The 25684-nt window shown below is 44.2% G+C and overlaps 1 protein-coding gene across 13 annotated transcripts in view; it reads right to left on the reverse strand.

Annotated features, from left to right (window-relative positions):
* TSNARE1 (t-SNARE domain containing 1) overlaps positions 1–25684 on the reverse strand; it is a 453286-nt gene that overhangs the window by 388512 nt on the left and 39090 nt on the right. For 2 of the 13 annotated variants that reach the window (XM_058832851.1, XM_058832845.1), the window contains exon 3: positions 20384–20435. The exons of 10 other annotated variants lie outside the window; for them this stretch is intronic. The gene's annotated coding sequence lies outside the window, so the exon portion shown is untranslated. Of the gene's footprint in view, positions 1–8246; positions 8304–20383; positions 20436–25684 lie in introns of all 13 variants that reach the window. One more of the 13 variants, XM_058832847.1, reaches the window with a different exon arrangement.

Genomic DNA, 25684 nt, shown 5'->3' on the forward strand with positions numbered 1-25684 from the left:
AAAAGCAAACTTCTCTAGATTTAGTTATTTGCCATTTAATTCATGAACAGAGTTGTAGCTGTTTACAACTTGTAACTCTCTGAAGCTTTTTGATGTTGGGGGAAAAGGGGAGAAGACCTATTTTAACGCACACATCCAAACAAAGCACATTTTAATGCTTAACAGGGACATTTTGATGCCTCAGTAGATGTCACACCTTTGGAAGCCACAGTAAGTATGCACTGTGGGAATCAACACATCATCACTGCTTCTAGAAGCAGCAGAAATGGACCAAAAATGGATTAGACATTGATATCTTTTGGCTGGAAAATAAAATAAAGCAGATTGCTTCTCAGGAAGGCACTTGGAGCCCAACTTTCCAACCTTGCTGCAAGCAGTGGCACAGAGTTATTTACAGGCAACAGGAGCCTACACCAAAATTTACTGAGAGCACTCGATGCTTTCCCCTTCATTTCCAATTCCTTTTGCTCAGCATTTTCCAGCCTGTACCCTATGGAGGACCTTGCTTTTTACTGAGGACCTTCCAACCCTGAGTTTTTTTGGCAAACAATCTGAAACATGACATTTTAAAGGCATCACGGACTCCAAAGGACTTCCACATAGCTCCTCTAGATCACACACTAAGTTCAATCAGAGAAGAGTGGTGGTATCCAAAAGTATAAATCCTCTTTGGCTGCCAGATTTGGAGTCAGACACGTCGCAGACAGAGTGAGATGGGTGGGCTGATTGCACGATCCATACTCTAAATTATTCACCTGAACACTTTCATCTAACAAAATCTCTGTTATCACAAAACCATGGACCCTTAGAAATGCTCCTGCCATTCCTTTTCCAGGGTAACTGGGTGGTTTGTAACATTGAGTAGGTGGGAAAAGGACAAAAAGAGAGTAGAGCCACAGAAGTAGATGATCTTGTGGATGGCTCCTACAGAAAGCCATCAAATGTCTACAAAATGTCATAAAAGTAGCTTAAAGTGGGATATAATGACCCAAATCTACTCCACTGGGCCTAAACTGCTACAAATTGCTTCAAAACCTTTCTGTCTGCCTAGTCAAGAACTACTCAGAACTACTCCTGAAAACGCCATGTATTTTGCTTAACCAAATGCACCAAAATGCCATTTTCCAGTTACCCATCCAAGAGACCAGTGCAGAGTGCACCACAGACCTCATCTTTCAATAAACCAAAGCCTCCCTACACACATCCATCAGGATTAAAAAGCATTCAGGAATCACAGAAGCTGCATGGATCCAAGAGAAATTCAAGGGCTCTGATCCTTCTGGGATGGTATCTGCCACAAGAATGTTATTTTCCAATATTTCACTTGTGATCTCCAAGGAAAGGCAATTACTGGTTTACTTCATGTATAGAGACACAGGGGAACACCTGAATTTAGCAGCAAACCCAAAGCATGACCTGGTCTGGTGGGAGGTGTCCCTGCAAGTGGCAGGGAGGTTGGAATGAAAACATCTTGAAGGTCTCTTCCAACCCAAACAATTCCATGATTCTGTGACAAAACCACTTCAAGGTGTGAACTTGAGGGAAGCAGAAAGCTTCTAGGTAAACCCTCCAAAATTATTTTTGGAACACTTTGTTAAAGGCAATGAATTCAATGAAAGCATAACAGAGATTGATGCAAGCCCTCCTGCAGCACCAGTTCTTTGCCTCCCACCTTCGGATCAGCCCCTCCTGTGAAACTCTAAGAACTTTAAAGAAAAATTGTAAAATGCTAAACTAATAATAATTGTATTGTAAAATAAAAATAATTGTAAAATGCTAAACTAAAACACAAGAAAAGGTCAAGCTGAATTACTGCATTGGAGATAAATTTTCACATTCATCTTCCCACTGTGCACATTTCTGAGTGTTCCTGGGGATGCAGATTAAGTGATTTTGGAAAGAACAAAAATGAGAGTGGTGAGGCACGGGAAGGGTTGCCCAGAGAATTTTTGGCTGCTCAGTCCCTGGATTTGTTCAATTCCAGGTTAGATGGGGCTTGGAGCAACCTGGTCTAGTGAAAGGTGTCTCTGCCTGTGGCAGGGGGTTGGAATGGGATGAGCTTTAAGGTCTTTCCCAACTCAAACCATTCTATGGGGAGAAGAAAAGTTCAGCATGGAAGTTTGGGATGAGAAATGATGACAGATCTTTCTCAACATCCCAGAAGTGGTTTTGTGGCTGTACTGGGAAAGAAGGGGGAGGTTCAGAACTGCAAAGTGAAGAGGAAAAGTCAGCAACTTCTCCACAGCCAGAACCCCTTGCGAGCAACAAAGAAATTGGTTACAGAGAAACCTAAAGACTCAGCCTCTATTTTATAAATGAGAATAACACTGACCTACTTTCCAGCACACTTGCAAAGCTGCTGGAGATGCCACAATGAAAAGCACTACAGAAACCTAAACATTGCCTCAGATACACAGCAATAAGGTTATCGCTGAAATGCAGCAAGGCACTTTCTACAGTGAAGGTAACAGATAACGGATCAAATAATACAGAGAGCTGGAAAACATTTTTTTTATTTTTTTTTTGAAAATACATTTTTAAAAAGCATTCAGGACATACTCTTGCAAATGGTGCAAATCTTTTAATAATCACAAAAAGCAAAAGGAAGTTCTTTACGTGGCAAGGTTCTTCTCTGGAAGAACCCCACAAGATAACCTCCACAGAGCACAAATTATTAGCTTAAAATATGAGGATGAGCTGATCCGGTCAGAGTTCACATCTGTATGGGAATAAGGAATTAATCAGGTCCTGGGTGATTCAAAGGAAGCCCTCTGTGATAAAATGAAGGAATGTGAAAAGAACAGAAATTTCCCTGGTGGAGAGAAGAAAGAGGTCTTGGACACTGCACAATATATCTAGCTTTGCTAGGGGAAAAAGCAAAGCTGGGCTGTTGAGTTCTTTAGAAATAACTTGGTTTCTTGCTCGCATTCATACACCCATGCAAATGAAGCTCAAGCCTCCACCAAGATGTACATTAAAATTATTATTTATTTTTGAAATGCTGAATTTGCCCTTACCATTTATAGAGACAAGTTTTCAAATCTTCTGCTGCAGCAGTTCCTCCCCACATTTCCACTGCCTATGAAAAGACATTCGTTCCTCCAAATGGGAAAAGAAAGTCAATCTTTGCAGGGTGGAGGTTTTGGTAAGCAGAATGGGAGTGTGTGTGCACAGATTACCACAAAAAAAAAAAAAAAAAAAAAAAAAAAAAAAAGAGAGATAAAGATAGCAGGTCCATCAAGAAAGCTTTGAAAATGTGAAAAATAACCATCAGCTCTTGATTTCAAGAGCTCCATTGCACCAATCAGCATTTGGTCCTTTAATTTCAGCCATAAGACCACCAGCTGCTCAACCCTTTATATTTATTCAGAAGTCCTATTCAGACCTAAAAATGAAATCACAGAATCATAGAATAGGTTGGACTGGAAAGATCCTTTAAAGGTCACCTGGTTTCAATCCCCTGCACTGAGCAGAGACACCCTCAACCAGACCAGTTTGCTCAGAGCCCTGTCCAATCTCACCTTGAGAGTTTCCAGGGATAGGGAGGCCACAGCTTCTCTGGGCAACCTGTGCCAGGTCTCACCAGCCTCAGCATAAAATATTTCTGCTTAATCTCTAGTCTAAATCTACCTTCCTTTAATTTGAAGCCATTACCCCTTCTCCTAACAATATGTACCCTGCAAAAACCTGTCCTTGCCTGATTATAAGATCGTTTTAGGTACTGAAAAGCCCCAGTAAAGGGGAGGGCAATAAAAGCCTTTAAAGAAGTGAGAGAATGTCTGAAACTAACCATCCAGAAGCCATGTGAAGAAACACAGTCTGCAGTCCAGTAACACACAGCAACTTTGGCTGTTTCATTGGAAATGCATCTCACAGATGTTTTAAATCCCACAGACTCAGCGGGAACAGCCAATTCTGCTCCCAGCAGGACGCACCCACCCTGCGAGCACCTGCATCTGGAAAGGCGACAAATTTACATCTGGAAAGGTGACCCCCAGCATGGGCTAATCCATCCCAGCCAGGTCACCCAGGCATCAACACCTCCAGGGGGTATTTTCCCATCCTCAGGACTGCCTGCCTTGCAATAACTCAAGCCGTGGTGCTCCCAGTGCCCCTCCTCACAGGCCATTTCACACCTCCATAGATCTCACTCTGAAGGCATTATTCCTCCCAGTCTAATCTTTGGAAAAATTTGACAGCAATAAAAATGTAATAAACCAACCAGTTGGATTATATATATACTGCAGTCTGGGAAAGATGAAAGGCTGTATTGTTAAGAGATATAATTCCAGCGGCTCCCACAGTGTAGCCTGTGCCTACACAGAGGAAGAAAAGGAACTGAAGCAGCTTATATTTTGTCTTATAAGTTGCCTAAAATAAACCCAGCTTCTGATCCTTGGCTCACATCAGGAGAACAGCACTGAGAAAGCAAATAAAGACCTGCCAAATATCTCATGAGGACAAAATACCTGTTTGTTCTACCCAGCTCTTGCCAATGCATCAAGTGAAGTGATATGGGGAAGGAAAAGGAGGACTGTGTGCCTGGGAATCAAATATTCAAGAGCAGAAGGAAACATAACCCCAGTTATTCTGCTCTGGGTCAGTTTGAAGAGAAATCATTGCAATCAGATTGTGATGAGCAGTAACTGTGTGGCTACCTCTGCAAATAACTCTTAATTTCATTTATATTGGTAGACATTAAAATGCTCTAATTTAATTTCTATTGGTAGACATTAAAAAACAAAAAATTAAAAATCTACTAAGCTTCAAGGAAGACAATAAAAAATTTAGCCATGAGGCCTGATTGAAGATAAATTGCAGCTTTTATGATAACAATAATAATTTATTCCACTGTGGCACTGGACAGCAGATGATTAAAGATAAGCAAAGGTCTCCACGTGTCTGGATTTATACCAGGCCATTCCATCCACTGGGTTACAGGAGCAGCAATTAATCACTGCTGGAGAAGGGAGGCATCTTAATAAAATCTTGAAGTGAGTTGTAACACCTTTAGGAACGCAGTTTGTCTCCTCAGGAGCTGAGACATCTTTAAAAAATGGTAACTTACAAGATTTTAGCTTGTCTTTTTAGAGAAACAGCAGTCACCCTTTAATGTTCTGGAAAAACAGAACAAAAACCCAACACACCCTCATAAGAAACTGTTTAGACACACAAATTCAAATGCAACCAGCATTCACCAAAAAGATCAATGGGACACAACTGAAGACAGCATTAAATATAATTTGACAGCAAAACTCTCAGAGCAAGAGGAAGAAGTTGCCACACATCATCAGAAGACATATAAAGAAAACATCTTTTTTTTGTTCATAATTTTCTGACTGCTGCCTCATCAACCCAACTGCCAAATTTTCTGCCCAGCTTCCAATCCTACTTAGAGAAATGAAAATTCCAATCTGAGAACAGCTGTTCAAGAAATAAATCTCTTCAACAGCTTAATGGCAGAACTGCAAGAAGGGTAATTTCACAGTTACCATCAAATTTCCAGAGACCTGCAATTTCGTACTGAGCACAGGGTAAATCTGTGCAGATCCACTTCATGGGGCAGGAAGAAACTCCCTGGCATCCTCCCCCAGGATAAGACAAACTCAAAGAGAATTCCATTCAGATTTATATTTACATCCTTCACTAAATTTGGATTAAAATTTCCACCAGTATGGACTTTTGGGCAAAGAATGATCTTCCAGTAAATCAGCTGGAGGATAAATCACTGTTGGAGCTCACTCTGTGTCCTCTTGGTCATCGCTCTTTGCCATCAGTTGACTCCTCAATACTCTCTCAACAAAAATAACTTTCCCTAGTCTTTACAGACCAGCTCCTCAGATCATGGAACTCGTGTATCATCTTTATTATGTGGGTGGGAGGAAAGAGAAACCCCTGCGAAGTTTTAACTGTAAAAAATATTAAAAGTTCATTCCATTCAGATTAGAAGCACAACTATGTCCATATGTTTTTATTTTCCTTTTTTTTTTCCCCTGAATCCAGAATTCTACACACATAAAGGCTCTAAAAGAAGTCTATCAAAACAAACTAATTATAGTATGAAAGAACTTGTACTGAATTAAAGTGTTCAGGAAGAAAAATAACTTCACCACTGGAATGGTAGTTTTAAAAACCCATATTTTGGTCCACTTTACTTAAAACCAGGCAGCTGCTTTCACAGTCACTCACAAAGATGATGGAGAACCTGAAAAAGTGACAGAAGAGCAGCATGATGGGAGAGAAAAGCTGAGTGAATGGAGCACAAAAAAAAAAAAAAAAAAAAAAAAAAAAAATTGGAAGAAGCTTCCGCAAATGTATTGTTTGAAAAAAAAAAGATGGAAACCACTTCCCATTCCACAATGTAATATCCTCATTCTTCATTCCTGACTGGCACTCAATTCCTTCCCCTGGTATCCCTTCTAAAACAAAACTGCATGAAATGATCACAGAAGGTTAGAAAAAGGCCACACAAACTCACATCTGCTCTCAGACCTTCAAATAGAAGGAGGATCTTGACAATTGTTATCTGATGATGTATTTGAAAACACATTAAAGAATAAAATGCAGCCAAACAAAAAATAACGATCACTGAGAAAAGCTGCCAGAAGAGGAATGACGACGCCAACCAGGAGATTGATTTTGTGTCATCTTTTACACGGAGAAGAATATTACAAAGAGGAGGTTTGACAGACCAAATAAATTTGTGTTGGTTTGACTCTTCCACCCCCAATCAAATACTCATGATCTGCAGAGAAAAAGCCAAATAAGGGGAAAACAGAAAGAGAACAGGAAAAAAAACCCACAGCACCAGTCCCCAAAATAAAAATCTGTCCTAATAATTATCTGAATAATGAAGGTTCTTTATAAAAATAAAAATAAGAAAACAAACCTTTACAGTAGATAGAAGACTAGCAAGTAATGAAGGAAATTTCATCCTACATCAACTAAGAAACTCCATTTTTCCAAGCCCTTGGAGGGCACCTCAGCTGGGAAGCAAAGCTCAAAGGTCTCTGCTTAGTCCTTCTTGACAGCACTTCACAGCAAAAGCCCTTGGGGAGCCAGTTTCCCTCTCTATGAATTGGTAACATCAGTACTTGACAGTCCTCCAGGAGCTCCATGAGAAAAAAATAAGAAAAAAAAAAAAAACAGAAAAAAAAGCTGATTTTGGTTGCATCATTCAGCAATACACCAGAAGAAATTCTCCAAGTCCATGTGGAGATCCACTCCCACATGAGAATTATGTTTTGCACCACACTTAAATACCATCTGCAAGAGAGATAAGGAACTGGAAGACACTCACAGAGCTTCAAAACACGATCATCAGTCATCCTCTCTCTCTAGAACCACCAAGAGCTAAAAAGAGCCACACAAAGAGGGTGCAGGAAAAGATGTGGGGCTGATTAATTCATTAATCAATAAACACTTCCCAGTCCTGCTTGGGTTGACAGAGGAAGAATGAGACTGTGGAGCAGAGGAAAGCTCTGTGTCATGGGAGGAAAGGGGTGAGCAATGCAAAGTTAACACATATTATACCCACAAAGTTTACACCTACATCTTGTTCCAAGCCCCATCCCACCTGGGAGTGCTCAAGGTCAGGCTGGATGGGGGCTGAAGCAACCTGGTCCAGTGGAAGGTGATCCTGCCCAAGGCAGGGGGTTAGAACTGGATCATCTTGAAAGTCCCTTCCAAAACCCAAACCATTCTGTGATTCTGTGATTATGTACAGATGTACTTCAGACTTCACCCAAAGGCCTTCACAGAATTAGGTAATTTTATTTTTTTTTTCCCCTTTTTATCTTCATGGAATCTGCAACAGATCCTGTGGTTTTGGGCCACAAGCTTTGGTGCAGAATTTATTTCACAGCTATTACAAGGTACATTACACTAATTAGGGCACACATTACGGCCTGCTCTGTGCCCTGTGATAAATCACACACTGCTGTGGTCTGGGGTGAACATTGCCATACATCTCTGGACACCACTGCATGTTTGACCACTTCCATAAATACAACCATTTCTGTGGCACAAGTAGGATTGGCTGCAGGCACTAATTTATCACCATTTTCTTTCAGCACATAAACAGTGTAGTAAATTCTGTAGCTTCCAGGGGAAAAAAAAAAACAAAAAAAAAAACAAGGGGGGGAAGGGGGAGAAGCAGTGGGATTTCCTTCAGTGAAGTAGCATCAGTTGTATTTTTTCCTTCAGTAACACACCAATTGTTCTTCATTTTCCAAAAATATACTCACTGTGTCATGTCTAGTGTGCAGTCAGAGAGAGGTTCCTGGCTTTCAAGCTTGTCACACCTGAGAAATTGAGGTGAAGAGAGGACAGCAGGCTCAGGCTCGTAGTTTTTAAAGACCTTGGTGGTATTATGAGCTTCCCTTCCAACTACCCCCACACAGGTTTGCTCACACACAAATTTTTTCAAATTCAATTTCAAGGGTAAATCTTATCATTCCATCAAATGTGCCAAATTTCACACGCTGTTCAACAAATATGGGAGGGGGAGAAATCCTAACAAAATATTTCTGCAGAAGAGCAGCAGAGGTTGGATGCTCAATGTCCCCCACACACATCAAATGTGCCACCATGAGCCTGGCATGCTTTCCCTGGGGGGGAAAGCTTTATTCCAACATGCTCAGGCTCCATCTAGATCAACTGAAATGGCTTTATAGGCTGTGTCCTCTCTGGGGCAGAAAAACCAGAGCTGGGAGTCAGAGCATCACTCAACTACAGCAGCACAAATGGGTCCTGGACTGGGAGAATTTAATTTCATGATTAGGCATCCAAACTTAGTGCAGTGTTCCAAGCACACAGTATCCATTGACTCACTGTCCTTCAGCTCATCCATCCAAAAACCAGTAAAAAAAAATGCATGGATAAAAAAAAAAATGTTCCACCCTGGATGATATCACAGGTCAAGCCCCTGTTCCCCTCCTTATGGCAGAACTCACCAGAATAACTTAAATAATTTAAATAACCAAAAACATTCCCTGCACCTCCACCAGAACCACCAAGAGAAAAACCGTCCTGCGAGACACTGGCTGGGGTTTTGTCCTTCCTGAGCCCTCCACACTCACCACTGCCACAGGAATCTCTGCTGCACTGAGACTTTTCTCCAGGCAAAGTCCTGCCCTATGGACCACCCAGTGACCCCCAAACTCTTTTGAGCACGTAAATGATGCCAGCACAGGTCTAGCTAAATTTTCATGGACAACCCCACAGGCAGGACCGCTCTGGTGCTCTCCATATAGCACAGAGCCAGCAGAATGCCACAATTTACAAACATATCCTGGATAAAAAGGACAAAAATTCAGAAAGCAACAGCAACTTTGCCTCCAGGTCTGCCTTACCCAGAGTGAATCAGACTTAAGAGAACAACAAAGGAAAGTCCAAGCTCCCAGGAAAGCCACCAAAAAGAGAAACAGCTTTAATATCATGCAAATGACAAAGGGAGAAGGAGATGAGGTGTTTTGAAAGGAGAACAGAAAATCTTGTATCAACATGGAACCCCAATTCAGCAGGAGACAGCCTGACAGGCAGATGTGACAGCACAGAGAGATCAGAAAAAATGAGAGACTGCTTAAAACGTCAAAGGATTGTGATTATGGCATAGATCCTACACAGCTATGACCTAGAAATAAAGGACAATAAAGGACATCTCCATGTTTCAAAGTTTTGAGGGGTATCTCAGAGAGGTTTATGGCCTTTGGCATGTTTGAATATTGGGATGTTGGTTATCCCAGACTGGAGATGTGGTAGGATATGCACCATTAAAACCCCCTTGATCCCAGTGGGAGCCTTGTTCCACGAACAAGGAAGAGGAGGATCCCTGAAGTTGTCTTGTGCAGGAGGGAAAACACAAAGCAGCTTCCACAGGCTGGTGGGATGGGACTTCACAGCACAACATGAGAAAACATGACCAGCATCATGTACAGATTTGTTCTTCAGACCTAAACAGATTCCTAAGGAGGCTTCTATGTGTGTTTTCACCTGAAGATCCTTCTTTACATTGTGACTGCAGTCAGATTAACATTTCCACTACACTGAATTTGACAGTCAAGAGAGATGAATGTCAGCGGCCCAAGCAAGCAGATCAGTCAACACACAAAACCCAGATAGCTCAACATGAACAAAAGCCAAAAAGTGTTAAGCTCTGCTGCCACTCCGTTTCCTCTCCTTAGGTTCTCCATGGCATTTCAGAGCTCAGCCATGCCTTGTATTACTATTAAATGGGAATATTTCAAAAGGTGCTGCATCAATGACTGACAGTAGAGCTGTGTGGCACAACTATAGCAGCAAAGCTTCACCCTTGGCTTGACCAACGGCCCAAAGTCCTTCAGAAAGGTCTCAAACAGGGCTCCAGCAGGATGAACACCAAAGATCATCCTGTCAGTAGCCAGAGAAATGCCCACCTGTGAACCATCACCTGATATCCTGAAACAATCCTGCTGCAGGCACTCCCACGTGTAATGGGTCAGCAAACCCCCACATCCCAGCTCAAGGGGAAGAGCAAATTCCAGATTAAACCAATGGGAGGTAGTGGAAAATAAGGATGGGCACCCCACCATCATGCCCAGGTGAGGAGGTTGGACCACACAGGAAGCAGCCACAGCAGTAGAATCACAGAACAACAGAATCTCCTGAACTGGAAGGGACCCACAAGGATCATCCAAATCCATCTCTTGGCCCTGCACAGGACATCCCAAGAATTCCACCACATGCCTGCAGATGTACTGAAGCATTTTTGCACACACACACCAGTCCTGAAAAACCAGCACTGAAAGTCAGGACAGCAGTTTCCAGCTTCTCTTTCCCAGACACCCTAGAGACTCATATTACTTCCTCAATTACTTTGAGGGAAGAGCCAAGAAAAACAAGGCTGTGGTCCAGACATCTCTGCTGAGCCCACAGGGAAAACCGGACAGTGGTTAGAGGATTGCAAACCAGGAATTTGTTCAGAAAGAGAAAAATCCACAGCCTCAGACCTCCCACAGGAGTTGAGTTCTTTCTTCCCCTGTAAAAATTTATGTTGTGTCCAGCTGCAAGGCAGAAGTGGCCAAGTTGTGATATGCAGGAGGAAATTGAGCCAACAAGACACCACTGCGCACTGTGCCTGTGTCTGAAGGAAAGAATTAGGGCTGGGCAGTCCCTCCTGGCTCCAGCAGGCACTGAGCAGATTCCTGGGTGTCCAACTGCATGTCCAGCTTGGAGCATCTCCCTCAGCACCTCCAACCATTTCACTCAGCTCGTTCTTCTTCAGTGGAGGAGATGAAAAACTTCTGACATGGAGCCAACACATGGTGGAGGCTGAGCAAAGTTAAATGCCACGAGCCAAAGGCAAAGGAGTTCATAAAATAACACTTTTCCACAGACAATCAGGCAGAACAAGATGATCTCTAAAGCCCTTTCCAATCCAAACCATTCTGTGATTTAGAGCCCAATTATTTCCCATGAGCTGGCCTAAACCAAAAAGAAAGGTATGAAGATCTGGACCTGGAGATGCAGCCACAACAGCATAACCTGAAATAGTTCTGTCTTCATCATAACCCCACTACAGGATATCCAAGATGCTGGCTGAGGACATGCAGGAAATTGAGACTTTGCCAACTTTAAAAATTCCCTAACAGCAATTCCGAGCAGTGCCAAACTCCTGCCAATTAAAAAACAGGAGTGGATACTCAGTAGACCTTGCAAATTTCCTTTTCTGACTCACATGCTCCTTGTTTTCCATCCATAGAGGTCAAACCCTCCTCATTTTCCATTTGAGCCATGGGATTGAAAAGCTCCTACAACCACACGTACAAACAAAGCAGCTGTGTAGTTACACCTCTCAGTGCTCAGAAATGAGATTAATTGCCACCAGTAGCACTATCATGTTATCTGAAGGTCTGAGGGATATATAGATATTTAATGCATTAAAACAAAGGTGCAATTAGTTTAAGTAAAAAGGGGTAGAGTTTTTAAAACACAGAGTTGTATTTCATACCAAAGCTCAAGATTTCTTCAGAACATCTGCAGGCAGAAACAGGACAAAAAAAGCCACAGGAGAACTTAATCATAAAAGACAGAAAAGTCAAGGTTAGCTTTATCCAGGCCATGACTTTTCAAAAGTTGGGGTTTTGTTTGTTTTGCCTTCATTATAGGGAGATGCTACTGCAGAAATCATGGAAAAATTATGGGTGGGTTCACAGCACGGGTCTGTGCCAGTGCACTTCTCCCTGGATAACGTCAGATCCTCACAAACCCTGTCAGAGCACTGCCAAAGCTGATTTAACTGGGTGTGACAGACTCAGAAAGCTCTTCCCTATCAAAATCAGTTAGGACATAATAGAAAGTCTATCAACTTCCAGTCCTGTAAATATTAGCTTTCAAAAGCTATTGCAAAACACAGTCTTTGGGGTTTTTTAAGGAGAAAATTGTTTATCGCTTCAATACCATGAGTCAATCTCTCTGCTACCCAGCGTTTTTCCTCCCCTTGTTCTCTAATAAATAATTACAAACCCAAATTTTTAGAGTATATTGCAAATATTCCATCAGCCTGTAGAATGTCCTCCCCCCACCCATATTAATCTCTCACCATATTTAAGTCCATGCTAAATTAGACAGTAAAGGTTTGCTTTGACTTATGGCTACACTATAGCAGCAGCAGAGACTACATAAGTTACTATAAATATAGTTCTTAAAAGATAATTTGAGCTGTTTATCAGAAATGACATTTGTGAGAGTGGTTGTGAGAGAAAAAAACAGTTCAGTCAAGGCCAACAGCATCTGCAGGCCAGGTCTGGGAAAACTTCACCTCAGCCAAGGAACTGCATTTCAAATCATGGAATGGTTTGGGTTGGAAGGGACCTTCAAGACCATCCAATTCCAACACTCTGCCATGGGAAAGGACACCTTCCACCAGGCCATGTTGCTCAGAGCTCCATCCAAACTGGCCTGAACACTCTAAGAACCATTTTCTTCTAAAAATCCCCCACTGCACTGACAAGAAAGGTGGGGAAAACTTTTCAGCAGGGCTTGTTGCGATAGGACAAGGGGGAGTGGTTTTAAGCTAAAAGAAGGTTGGTTAAGATTAGATAATAAGGATGAAATTTTTTACAGTGTTGGTGGTAAACACCAGAAAAGGCTTCCCAGAGAGGTGATGGATACCCCATCCCTGGAAACATTTCAGGCCAGACTGGATGGGGCTCTGAGCAATGTGATGTGGTTGAGAAGGTCCCTGATCATTGGACTTGGTGATCTTTAACAGCTCTTTCTGTTATGTGATTTGTGTCTTGTAGAGGTTTCCAGCACTGAGCTTCTTTGTTTAGCCTGCTTTCACTGCAGACACAGGAGGGCAAGCAAAAGGAAGGAAGGGGAAAAGAGAAAAATGGAAGGGCAGAAAGGAAGGAAAAAAGGAAAAAAAGGCAGCTCTGTACACATTGAGGGAAAAGAAAAGAAAAGAACAGGAAAAGGAAGGGAAAGGAGGAGGGAAAGGGAAAAAAACACAGGGTTTTTCTTGTCCAGTTTAAGGGTCAGAGAAAGAATGGAAATAACATCTTTCCTTAACTGGCACGAGGAGGGTATGGAGCTATTTAAAAATACAGTGATATGCCAAATTTACTCATTCCTACAAAAATCAATGTCCACAGCCACAGGTTTTTGTTTATAAAATAGAGGTCCTGCACATTCTTAAGTTAACTGAGCTTTGGTCGATACATGATGTAATTTTATGTATTTTTATTATAAAAATGCCTCCAGTGGGACAAAAGGCTGGTTCTAAGTGCAGGGGAGGAAACAGACTGTTCAATGCCCCCGGCAACAGCTTAATGGGAAAGCACAGATATTTTAAATTGCTTTTTAATCACTTCTAGATATTTTATCCCCCAAATTGTGACCATTTACTGAACAACTGCACCTTATTGGGAATGAGCAATGCCAGCAGGCACAGACAATATTTTGCATTTGACAAAGGTGCTCTGATCCTTTGGAATAATATTCACACACACCAGCACTGAAGCTGAACTTTTTCAATTCTCTCCTTGCAGGTTTTCCTTATTTATTTCTGCATTTATTTACTTTTATATTCTGTTTAAAAACCAAAATTGATAGATTTCTTTATCTGCTTCCCAGCTGCTCTCTCAAAACAGACAGAGAACAATATTTTCTACCTTAAAATACAGTCCTAACTCAAAAGTTCCCAGGACAAGATCCTTCCTGGCTGGCCAGCTTGAGCCAGAGCAGATCATCTCAGGCAATTGCATTGCTGAGGAGACAGGGATTGATGGCATAAACCAACCTGCAGGAACAACTTTAAAAGCATAAACATTGATTCAAAACATCTTGAAATGCTAAAATGCTCTCTGTAAGTGACAGGCATTGTGCCATGGCCTCTCCCCCTCCTTACCCCAACCCTCCTTGACTTTATGAACTCTCCTGCCCTGCTGTTGTAGCTATCTGGAAAATGAGAGTGGGAAGCAGAGTTGAGCTGGGAAGTCACAAAGAATTTCAAAGTTTCATCCGCATTTCAAATTTTATAGAAAAACTGTAATTTTAGAAGAGAGTGATGTCCTTTCCCTTGGAATTCGTTCAACAGATTTGGATAGTGCCACAGGGTTTCCTCCTCCTAGTGTTTGATGCTGGGTATTTTTTGGGCTCTGGAGACCGTTCCTGTGCAATCACTGCTTGTTTGCCTTCCCTCAGCTCTGTAGCTGCCAACACAATCCTCTTCCAAACCTACACACAGTTCAACATTGTGATCCATCTCCAAGGGATGCTGATCACAATGTTGAACTGTGTGTAGGTTTGGAAGAGCATTTTGTTGTTGGAACAAGATGATCTTTAATGTCCCTTCCAAGCCAAAGCATTTTATGGATTCTGTGACTCCCAGAGCACTCGCTCTAACACCACCCCTTAGATGGTATCTCCATCTTTACATACTGTGAGAGGACCAAAAAAGAGAGGAAAGATCCCAGTCATGGCTCCATAAAATAACCTCAATTTTGCAGCAAGCAAGCTGGAGGCCTGCCATTTCATTCAGCTGAAATATAAATACATTCAGCCTTTTGGATCTCTAAAGGCAGAAGGAACTCACATCAGCTTCTTCCTCTCCGCTCAGGAAAATAAAGGGACATCTGGATTTACCTCTTTTGCTGGTACCTTGCACAACACCAGCTCTAGGCTGTCATCCCAAACCAGCACAGGAACCTGCCTGTGTGGGGAAGAGATGTTTTTAAAACACAGCAAAAAAATACAAATGTGGCAAATAGGAGCAAACAGAAAGCTGCAAGGCACAGGGATGTAGATAATTCAAAATATACTGATGTGCCCTGCAAAATGGAGGCTGCAGCCAAAAAGTCTGGCCTGACACAGGGCAGATTCACTGGCAGCTCGCTGCAGAAATTAAGGTGGCCTCATGGTTGTCTCTGCCTTAAGACAAGGAGGCACCTGCTCTTGATTTTGGGACCTGAGTTTCTGTAAATTCCAGGTCAAAAGAGAAAAATTAACCCCTCTCCTTCAAAAATTGCATGCATAAATAAATCAGGTCAAATCCTCAACCCTATCACAGAATCCCAACCATAAGTTGGCTGCCATTTGATAAAGGGAGGGCAAGAACAGTTTCATCTTTCCCCCACGGCACATTAGAAGAAAAAGAGAACATTTTTAGGCTGGAAAAGAGGTGACCTGAGATGCTCCCATAGTGTGAGATGTGGGAAAGACATTAATATCCAGATCCATGTGTTTTCAGGTGCTGGTGCTTGGTTCCCAGCACAGGAAAGCTTCCATCAATCCCTTAATATGCAGTGGAAATTAATCTCATTTTTTGAAGATTACAAACATCCAGGAGCTGTCCGTAGTAATAGCTACTGCAACAACTGTAATTTCACTTATCTGTACGTCCCCACATCTCAAAGAGAAAAAACATAGAATCATTGAAGGATCCAGGTTAGATGGGACCTTAAAGAAGACATTATTCTAACCCTCTGCCATGGGCAGGGACACCTTCCACTATCCCAGGCTGTTCCAAGCCCTGTCCAGCCCAGCCTTGGACACTTCCAGGGGTGGGGCAGCCACAGCTCCTCTGGGAAACCTGTGCCAGGGCCTCACCTTCCTCACATCTTCCTAATCTCTAATCTAAATCTCTCTTCTGTCAGTTTGAAGCTGTTCCCTCCTGTTCTGTCACTCCATCCCTTCTTCAAAGTCCCTCCCCAGGTCTCTTTTAGCATTTTTAGGCACTGGAAGGGGCTCAAAGGTCTCCCTGAAGCCTCCTCCAGGCAGAACAGCCCCAACTCCTCCATCCTGTCATCCCTGGAGAGGTGCCCCAGCCTTCTGATTAGAAATCCTTCCTTAACACCCAGGTTTTCCCCATCTGAGGAGCACTCCCAAATCACAAGGAACCCTCTTCCCATGTGGTGCACGGCAGACACCTCCCACAGCCAGACAGCAGCGTTCGCATCCAACAATGGAAACCTTCCCTCTATTTGCATGCTCGGCTCTGCCAAAGACAAAGCACACCACTCAAGTGGGAGAACACCTTCCTACTTCTTCAGGGAAGACCAGGGAATTTGTGCAGATCCCTGGTTACTGGGAGGCAGCGTTTCTCAAGGAAGACTGAGGGAGCTCAGAGCAGCAACTCTGAGTGCTAAGGAGATAAGGATGGCAGCCCAGGAAATCAGCAATCCCAGCACACCACATCCACACGGCCTTGCCCATGGCTGTCACTTTGAGGAGAGTTTGCTACAAAACCAGCACAGAGATTATCTTGTTCTCTTGCAGGAATGCAAGGATTGAGACGCAGGGGAAAAGCAGCAAGATGGGAGCCGCAGGCTTTGTGGAGGCGCAGCCAGCTCTGCTCACTGAGCAGGGACCACCACATGGAGGAAATCCGGCCAGAAACCACCCCAGCGCTGGAGTGTTGGCCAAGAAACTGGTTTGAGAAAACACAAAATGTGCCAGCAGCCTGATGACACTGCCCATTGCTCTGAGGGGGGTGCACTGAATGCCAGGACATCCTGATGAAGGAAGGCATGGGTAGTTATCAGATTAACCCACCACCCAGGGAGAAGGGTTTATGGGTCACCACAGGGCTCACATCACATGCTGACAGCTGGGACAGCCACACAAGGGTGCTGCGTAATGGCTCTTTTCCCTTTCCACAGAGGAAATCCCACAGAGCAGTGTCACAAGCAGGGATCACCAGTGTGTGGTGAGGACTCGGAGCAGCTCGCTGAGAGGGGAGCAGTGGCAGGCCAAGTGCTCCAGGAGTCCACAAAGAATCGTGAAATTGTTTAGGTCGTAAAAGACCTTTAATATCAAGTCACAGCTTTAACCAAGAATTGATTGCGAAGGCCACCACTGTGCTGTGTCCCCAAGTGCCACATCTGCACACCTGTTAAATCCCTCTACCACTTCCTTGGGCAGCCTGTTCCAATGCTTGACTGCTCTCTTGGTGAAGAAATGATTCCCAAGATCAAATCTAAACCCTCCCTGGAACCACTTGAAGCCATTTCCTCTTGTCCCATCACCAGCTTTGACCCCTTTATCTGCCCTTGGACAAACAAAGTGCCCAGGTCCTTCACACCCCTAAAGACAAAATCAGCACATGAGAGAACAGCTCATGAAAAGCAGCAGCATTTGTGAGGTTCACCACTGGCACTTGAAAAGACCAGAAAGATGGGGACAAGGAGAAAATGCAATGAGATCTAGCAAGGACCTGGGCACAGTGAGGACATCAACACATGGATGTTACATCTCTATTTGTTATAACCGATAAAGGTTTATTTTATGAATTGTTGTGTACACACAGATGTACATTTATGACTGATAAAAACACAATTTTTCCAATTACAGTGCCTATAACAGAAAGCACCAATGACCAGACAAAGACAGAAAACCACTCAGTAACACACAAAAAGTTTGGGCAGTGAAGCTGATGCTGGACACAAATCCAGGCAGAAGCTTAGCCCCAGCCAACCTCTTACTTGCATCACCTGAATGGCTGAGGCACAGGTCAGGCCAGTTGAACCAAGTCCCTAGGGGGACCCTGCTGGTCTACTTAGCAAAGAGAGACCTCTCCAGACCTCAGCAGCCTCCGGCAAACACTTGGTCATGTGGATGAAGGGCTGGGGCCAGGGAGCACCTTGTGCTTGTGCCCTGTGCAGCCCTTCCAGCAAAAGTGCCTTCACTGGTGCTCACTCATCACAGAGCATGAAAAGGTAAAAACAACTCCACTGCCTGGACTTCCAGGGTATCAGGAGGTGAAAAAGAACAAATCTGAGCAAGAACAAATCTGAGCATTAGACTCTCTGCTGCAATGATGTCCTTCTATAGCTTTGCTCCCAAAGCACCACATGTGGCTACCAAGCAGTGAGATTTTCAAGAGCATTCCACACCCAACCTGGAGTGTGTGACTCTTCCTGAAGGGTTTCCATCCACTTTTCTCATCATGCAGCAGATAGACAGGGAGAGCAAAAGACCCCTGGTACACATGGGGTGGGGAGAGGGCAATCAATGAATGTGCAAGAGCACAAAGACAACACAGGGACAGTGACAGGACTGGACTGGTCAACAAATTGACGGGGGCTAAAATGTTGTCAACACAGCCAAGCACCATCATAACAGCTGGGGAGAGAGATCCTGACCCCAGCTTGGCTGACACCATCAGTGCAGCTCTCAAAGCACCACAGGACTTCCACATTCATCACACCTGGTGTTCTTTACAATTCACCACCACCAATTCCCTGCCCCAGGCTCGTGACTCCAGATCCAGCAAGGGCAAGACTGGTCACCCACATTGAGATGCCACAACAGTTATTTTCCCCCTCACTGCTGAAACAATCTGCCCCACCACCTGGCTGACTACAGCTTTCTAACCCATTGGTCCAGGTTGCTCCCAGGGGCCACATTCCCATGTACCTGCTCTTTTCTGCCACACAGAAGAAATTGCACATGGAAGTAAGAGATGGGAAGGGAAAGCCATAAAACTGAGAAAAGACATCCTCAGGAAAATTTGTTTTAAGGCATGACTAGCTCGTACTGAAAGCCAGATTCTCTGGTTTTTAGTCCAGACCCTTGTGGGAGGACAATTTATGTTCTCTCTCCCTCCAGCCAGACATGGTGCTGGGGGACTATTCAGGGCAGCAGTAACACCACTAAAGCTCTTTTCTCAGTACTGCTGTGAGGAGACTCAGGGGCACTGAGCACTGGTGTTTAGGGAAACACCACCTGTATCAAAGGGGACACCCATCACACTGATTCAGCACCGGTGCTGCCAAAGGTGACAGAATAATTACACAAAGCACTGCTCCCTCCCTAAACACCAGCCTTACAGGGGATGAATAAATTTCTGTCTCCAGGGTCACCAAGGAGGAGTCCTATAAATCTCCCTATGCCTCCAAGGGGGGGTAAACCTGGTGGGAGGGGCAGAATAGTCCCAAAAAAAGCCAGAGGAACTTGGCTGTGGCTGTGCTGCCCACAAATGGAACTGCCACGGCTGGATCTGCTGCTGGAGCTAAAAGAAATTCCCCTGAGAGGGAACCACTGAGCATCCAGTGGAAACATGAACATCCCACCAGTGTGGCATGGGAGCAGCACACCCCTCCTTGTCTTTCACATTGCCCAGAGAGACCAACAAGGCTTTGCCACCCTGGCAGGAGTTTCCAGGATGAGAAGCATGAAGTTAAACCTCAAGACCTACAGAACAATAAAGTTCTCACTGATTTCAGGAAATTTGGGATGGATTTTTTAGTTGGGCCTGTAGTGTCAGGGTAATGGTTTCAAACTGAAAGAGGGTAGGGGGTCAGGCAAGAAAAAAGATTTTGGTAAGACCAAATGATGCCCACAGAGGTGACAGGTGCCCCATCCCTGGAAAGATTCAAGGTCAGGTGAGATGGGGCTGTGAGCAACCAGATTAAGTTGGAGATGTCCCTGCTCACTGAAGGGGAGTTGGATTTTATAACCTTCAAAAGTTGCTTCCAACCCAGACTATTCCATGGTTCAAATTCTGCCGGGCATCCTTAAGCACACAAGTTTCAAAGCACTGCCATTCTCCATGTTTATTTTATCCCTGTGCATGGTTTGCTCTAGAGATCAGAGACATGGAACCAGCAAAGGATCAGCACAATGAGAACACAGGGAGAACATGAAAATATGGGCAAAGCTCTGAGACAACTCTTGGATAAGGTTGCTTTCCGTATGAGCGAAGATAAAGCACTCCCTCCCCAGCCTCACCAGCAAAACCTTCCATAAACCAGCTCTCCCTTTTGGCAACTAGGTCCAAAAGAGAGTGAAACTCCTACAAAATGAAAGTCATGGGAAAAAAAAAGGTTTCTCAAGGGCAGAATTTTATTTGCATCTGCCTGAGCCCCACATTCAGGTGACTCTCTCCTGAAGATGCTCTTACCAGCTGATTACCAAGTCCTGCTCTCCTGGGGCACACAAGACTTTCTTCTGATCTGGAAGAAAAAGCAAGACAACTGATAAGTACTGAAAAAAACCCTATTTCACTGTCATGGTTAAGGACATGGCCACCATCAGCACCAAGAGCTCTGATGTCCAGGCACATCCTGCAGCCTCTGAGCTGGGCTGTAGGAACAGGTACAAAAAGAACAGTTGGTTCCTCAAAACATCACTGCTGAGCATGGGGAACAGCACCTCCTTTTCAAAAGGAAGTTGGTATAAATCTTTAAAATTCCTAGAAGGTTTTCATATTTCCAGATTAGCAACGACACAAAAGCAGGAGATTGTAATTGTTGGCAGGACACCTGCAAGAATAATAAATAACAAATCAAAACCTTCAATGGAAAATGAGAATCACTTGTTTAAGTGTCCAGTCTTCCTTAAGATCCCACACCTGCTGTGGGAGGAACACTCTGGCCACAATCCAGTTAAGCATTTCTGTGTGTCAGATTTGAGAGAACAGGGAGAACCCTGCTGAATCAAAGTCTTGGCATTTCTCACCAGCCGCTTCTTTCTCTCTCCTGCTGGCCTTCAAACACGTACACACACTCCTACCTTCCAAGAATTTCCAATTTTAGCTTTTATTCTAGAAACAACACCTCCTGGTTACAAAAGCAGCCAAGTTTGCTGCCAGGAAAAAGCACTGGTACAACCCCAAGGGGCAGGTCCTGCATTAGACGAGCACCAGGCAGCTCTCAAGAGCTCACAAAAGGCCTTTTAATTAATACGCCTACTTGCTTTGCTCAATTAACACCAGTGAGGAAACCCTTCACACACTGCCTTCGGCTCTGGTCACTGTGGGCTGAACACTTTAAAATCCTTTTGCATTAATAAATACTTCCTATACAAATGCCATATACTTCCTACACACATGCTCTATACAGAAAGCTCAGTTGAAAAAAAAAAAATAAAAAAAAATAAAAAAAGGAAGCAATTTCCCCAGAGAGAAAAATTCAGAGATAAAATTGCAGCAATGATTTATATTTGCCCAGAGCAGCTGAGCAGCAATCCCAGCCCTTGGTGACCTCTGTGCAAATACACCAAGCCAATTACACGCTGTGACAGAGGATTTTCCCCTCCCAGAGCAGCAGCTTCTTGTTGCTCGGAGTGAGAAACATCAAAAGGTACTGCAACAAGTGAGTGTGTGTTACTGAGCAGGCTGGGGACAACCAGCCTCGAGGTTTAATCAAGATTTGGAACCAATTGTGTGAGGGGTTTTGTAAACATTGATCTTATTGAGTTGTTACATCTGGAGGATGTAATTCCCAACGACCTGCCCGTTTAACCTATGGAAATCACCAGGGGGCAACTCAGCTCAATCCTCCCACTCCATCCCTTCTTGTTTGCTGTGGTCCTCAATAGCAGATGAGTGCTAATCCACTTCATCCTTCAGTGTCCCACACTTGGGACGTGCCCAGCAGCACTTTTGTGTCCTTTGGCAAGATAAAAGGGAAAATACAAACTTTTTAAAACCACCAGTCATAGCCACCAGCTGACAGAAGAGATGCTCTCAGCTTCCTAGAATTACAGAATAATTTAGGTTAGAAAAGACCTTTCAGATCCATTAGTGCAACTACTAAGTACTGCCAAGGCACCACTAACCCATGTCCCCAAGTGCCACATCCACACATCTTTAAATACCTCCAGGAATGGTGACTCAACCATGTCCCTGAGTAGCCTCCTCCAATGCTTGAAAAACCTTTCAGTGAGGAAATTTTTCCTGGTTTCAAATCTAAACCTCCCTGGTGCAAACTGAGACCATTTCCTCTTGTCCTCTTGCTGCTTGGGAAGAGTGGGCAGGACATGGTGATGTGCAGCCTGCCAGCCCCCTTGTTTGGCCCAGGACATCCTGGCTCCAGCTTCTTGTTGAGCCACATCATCACTGCTCTGGTTATGAGGATGCTTTTTATCCTGGACATCCCAGAGCCCCTTTCCTTCACCCTGCTTCTTTAGAAAGAAAACCAGAAACCAGGGCCTGATTGCTGGGAATTTGTGACTTTGCAGGCCATTCTTTTCTGCTACAGGAAAAGAGATAAATTAGGAAGCGTATGATGAGAAGCAGGTAAGACATGCATTTATGTCTGGATTTAACCATCACAGGCTCACTATCCTTGTTTCCTGCAGGATATCACTAAGAGTAGCCAAAACCTAGGTGACTCCAGCAGGAGAAAGAAATACAGCAGCAGGTACTTCAGAAGATCCAAAACTTGGCTCATCCTACCAGTGCCCACAAGGACACTGAAATTCCAGATCCCATCTGCTCCCCAAAAGGGGAAGTTATCCCTCCTCCTGAGATGTCTACAAGAGAAACCACCTCAACTTCTCAGCTGGTGCACTGAGTCTTCCTCAATTTGCTCCACCTGTGCTGCACACTCCACCATCTGCTTGGAACTGGGATGGGAGCATCCTTTTCTAACACCCCAAATGCACCAGCTTAATTATTATACTTTGGGTTTTTTGAGGGGGTTTGTCTATTTTTGTCTTTGTTTGAAGCATTCAGCCACGGGACAAAATGATTTCTGCCTGCACTGAGAGAGGAAATGCCATCAGGATTGTTTAATTGAGATTAATTTCAGGATTGAGGCCAGACTCAGGAAAGGTGGCAGAAATCCTTCATAGCTGGATAACGAGGTTGAGGCTTTATGAGTAATTCTCCTGAGTTATGCACCCAGTGCCTTGGGTGTGAGTGACACATTCCTTTTTCCCTCCATTTTTGAATGGGAAATGTCATCCAAGCACACAAACACAGTATTTATTAAAAAAAAAAAAAAAAAAAAAAGAATAGCAACAACACAATTCCTGAGGTGGAGGTACAGGTTGCATCTCACTTGTACAATGTCCAATCAACTGCTGTCTGGAGGAATTTCCCTGCTGGGTTCTCCAGGAATGTCCCCAAACTCCATCACAACCACGATGTACCTAATATTCCAAAAACCTAAAGTGCCTCTGGGGTGGAAACCAGGACAGGACCAAGCCAAATCAACACAAACACTCTCGTGAACACCTCTGTTGTACCAATATTTTTGATATGGAGAGATGAATCCAGGCTTCCTCACTCCCTGCTGCTGAGCCACCACACCCGTGCTCCTGCACATACTGTCTGTGCTGATCCCACGTTCCTCCTCCCAGCCCAAAATGGCATCTCTGGATTGCAACCAGCTCCCACTTTTTGAGCAAGCAAAGGCTTTCACATGGAGGTTATCTGAAGTTTGAGTGCTGTCAAATCTCAGCTGCAAGGAAACTGGAGAGGAGAAAGAGCAGCCTTTTGCTGGAGATGTCTCTGCTCCAGCTGAAGCCACCACCTTCCATTACTGAGCTGCTCTTTTGGGAATTCTCCATGCCCTCCCCTCTGCCATGCCCAGGCACCAGACATGAAGATTGCTAATGTCAGTTCCTGCTGGCATGACATCCACCCCACTTCTCCTGGAGGATGAATGAGCAGATGGGACCAGTGGAAGATGGACAACTGAAATCCTTCCAATCCAGTAACTCCCACCCAAAACACAGAGGATGAAAAGATCCTCCAGGGTCAGAACCTTTTTCCTAGGGGTAGGAACAGGACCAAGGAAGACACGCAGGTGGTTACTGAGAGGCTGTGCAGACTAACTCATGTCTGTGTGGTTAGTTTTACTGTTCTGCAAATCCCTGATTTGCTATTCCCCAGCCAATCCATTGCACTATTCCAGCAAAATAAGCACAATCCTGAAGAGTTTTGAAATTAATATGATGGTCTCTCAAGCATCTTCCGTCACGCAGAATTAAAATTAAAATGTACACCCACCCTTGCCTCACTCCCTGAAATCCATCAGGCAGAAACTTCCCTGGGTCACGTCAAGAGACCCTGACAACTGAAGGGGCTAATGGGAAACTGCATTTCCAGCTGCTGCCAGGCTTCAGAGCAGGGTTCCAGCCACACCAGCACTGCTCCAGCAGACCAGCCCCTGCCTCAGACACAGCAAAGCTGCTTTTAGAGCAGTTTGCTCCATGCACAGGGGTGACAATCATCCTCCAATATAAATGGCTATGAGAGAACCAGAGGAATGGTGGTTTCCAGATGTCTTGGAGAAAGAAAAGGCAACCATGAGGTTTTCCCAGGAAATAATTGCTGAAGAGCTCACACATGTTCTGGCTGTGCCATCACACTGACATGAGAGAAGTGAAAAATGGAAACCAGAAGAAAACTGATTCAATCTCTGCAAAAGCCTCAGGGGACAGGTGGCAGCAAACACAAAGTTCAGGGGCAACAACACACAATGACACCTCACAAAGCTGGGCATCGCTAAGGAGAAAAAACTTCTGAGAATCACAGAATCACAGAACAGACTGGGTTGGAAGGGACCTTAAAGAACATCCTGGTCCAAGCCCTTGCCATGGGCAGGGACACCAGACCAGGTTGCTCAAGCCCTGGCTAACCTGGCCTTGAACACTTCCAGTGACGGGAAACCCACAGCATTTTTGGGCAACATATTGCAGTACCCCCAACCCTCACAGGGAAGAATTTCTTAGTATCTATTATAAACCTGCTCTGGTTTTATTCTGAAATCATTCACTCTTGTTATATTACTCCATGCCCTTGTCCAAAGTCCCTCTCCAGCTCTCTTGGAATCCCTTCAGGCACTGGAAGGGGCTCTCAGCTTTCCCTGGAGCCTTCCCTTCCCCAGGCTGAACAGCCCCAACTCTCTCAGCCTGGCTCCAAAGCTCCAGTCCCGTGATCAGCTTGGCTGCCCTCTATTTGAACCACCTGGGGAAACATCTCCACTCTCAATGCAACACCAACAAAGAGCTTTGGAGCAAAGACGTAACACTGAACTACCAGACCAGGGCCCAACCCTGATATCTGAGCTACAGCTGGTCTTACACTGCATCTCCAGCTCAGATCAGCAGCTCTATCAGAGGGAACACCGGGACAAACACTGACTCGCAGCTCTGAAATCATTGTGAAAACCCTGTTCAGCAGCAAGGCACCAACATGGCAAGTCAAGACATTCCCAAGGTCGTGCTGCAAACCCCAACTGATTTTTCTTTTCCTTGTGCACGTGGCTGACATTTCCTTCATGGCTCATCACATCATCAGGACCACAGCAAGAAAACCGACACCCTCTCAGACACCTTTTGGGAGAGCAAACACAGCTGCCTGCACTTGATGGCTATTTTGGGGTTGAAATTGAGATGCAGATTGCTGCCAAAACAACCACCCTGGGGGAGCTGTTGCTTTTTCTCTTGAAATGCAGAGATACTTTCCATT

Source organism: Poecile atricapillus, chromosome 2 (assembly GCF_030490865.1).
Source record: "Poecile atricapillus isolate bPoeAtr1 chromosome 2, bPoeAtr1.hap1, whole genome shotgun sequence".
In the NCBI taxonomy this organism is placed as follows: Eukaryota; Metazoa; Chordata; class Aves; order Passeriformes; family Paridae; genus Poecile; species Poecile atricapillus.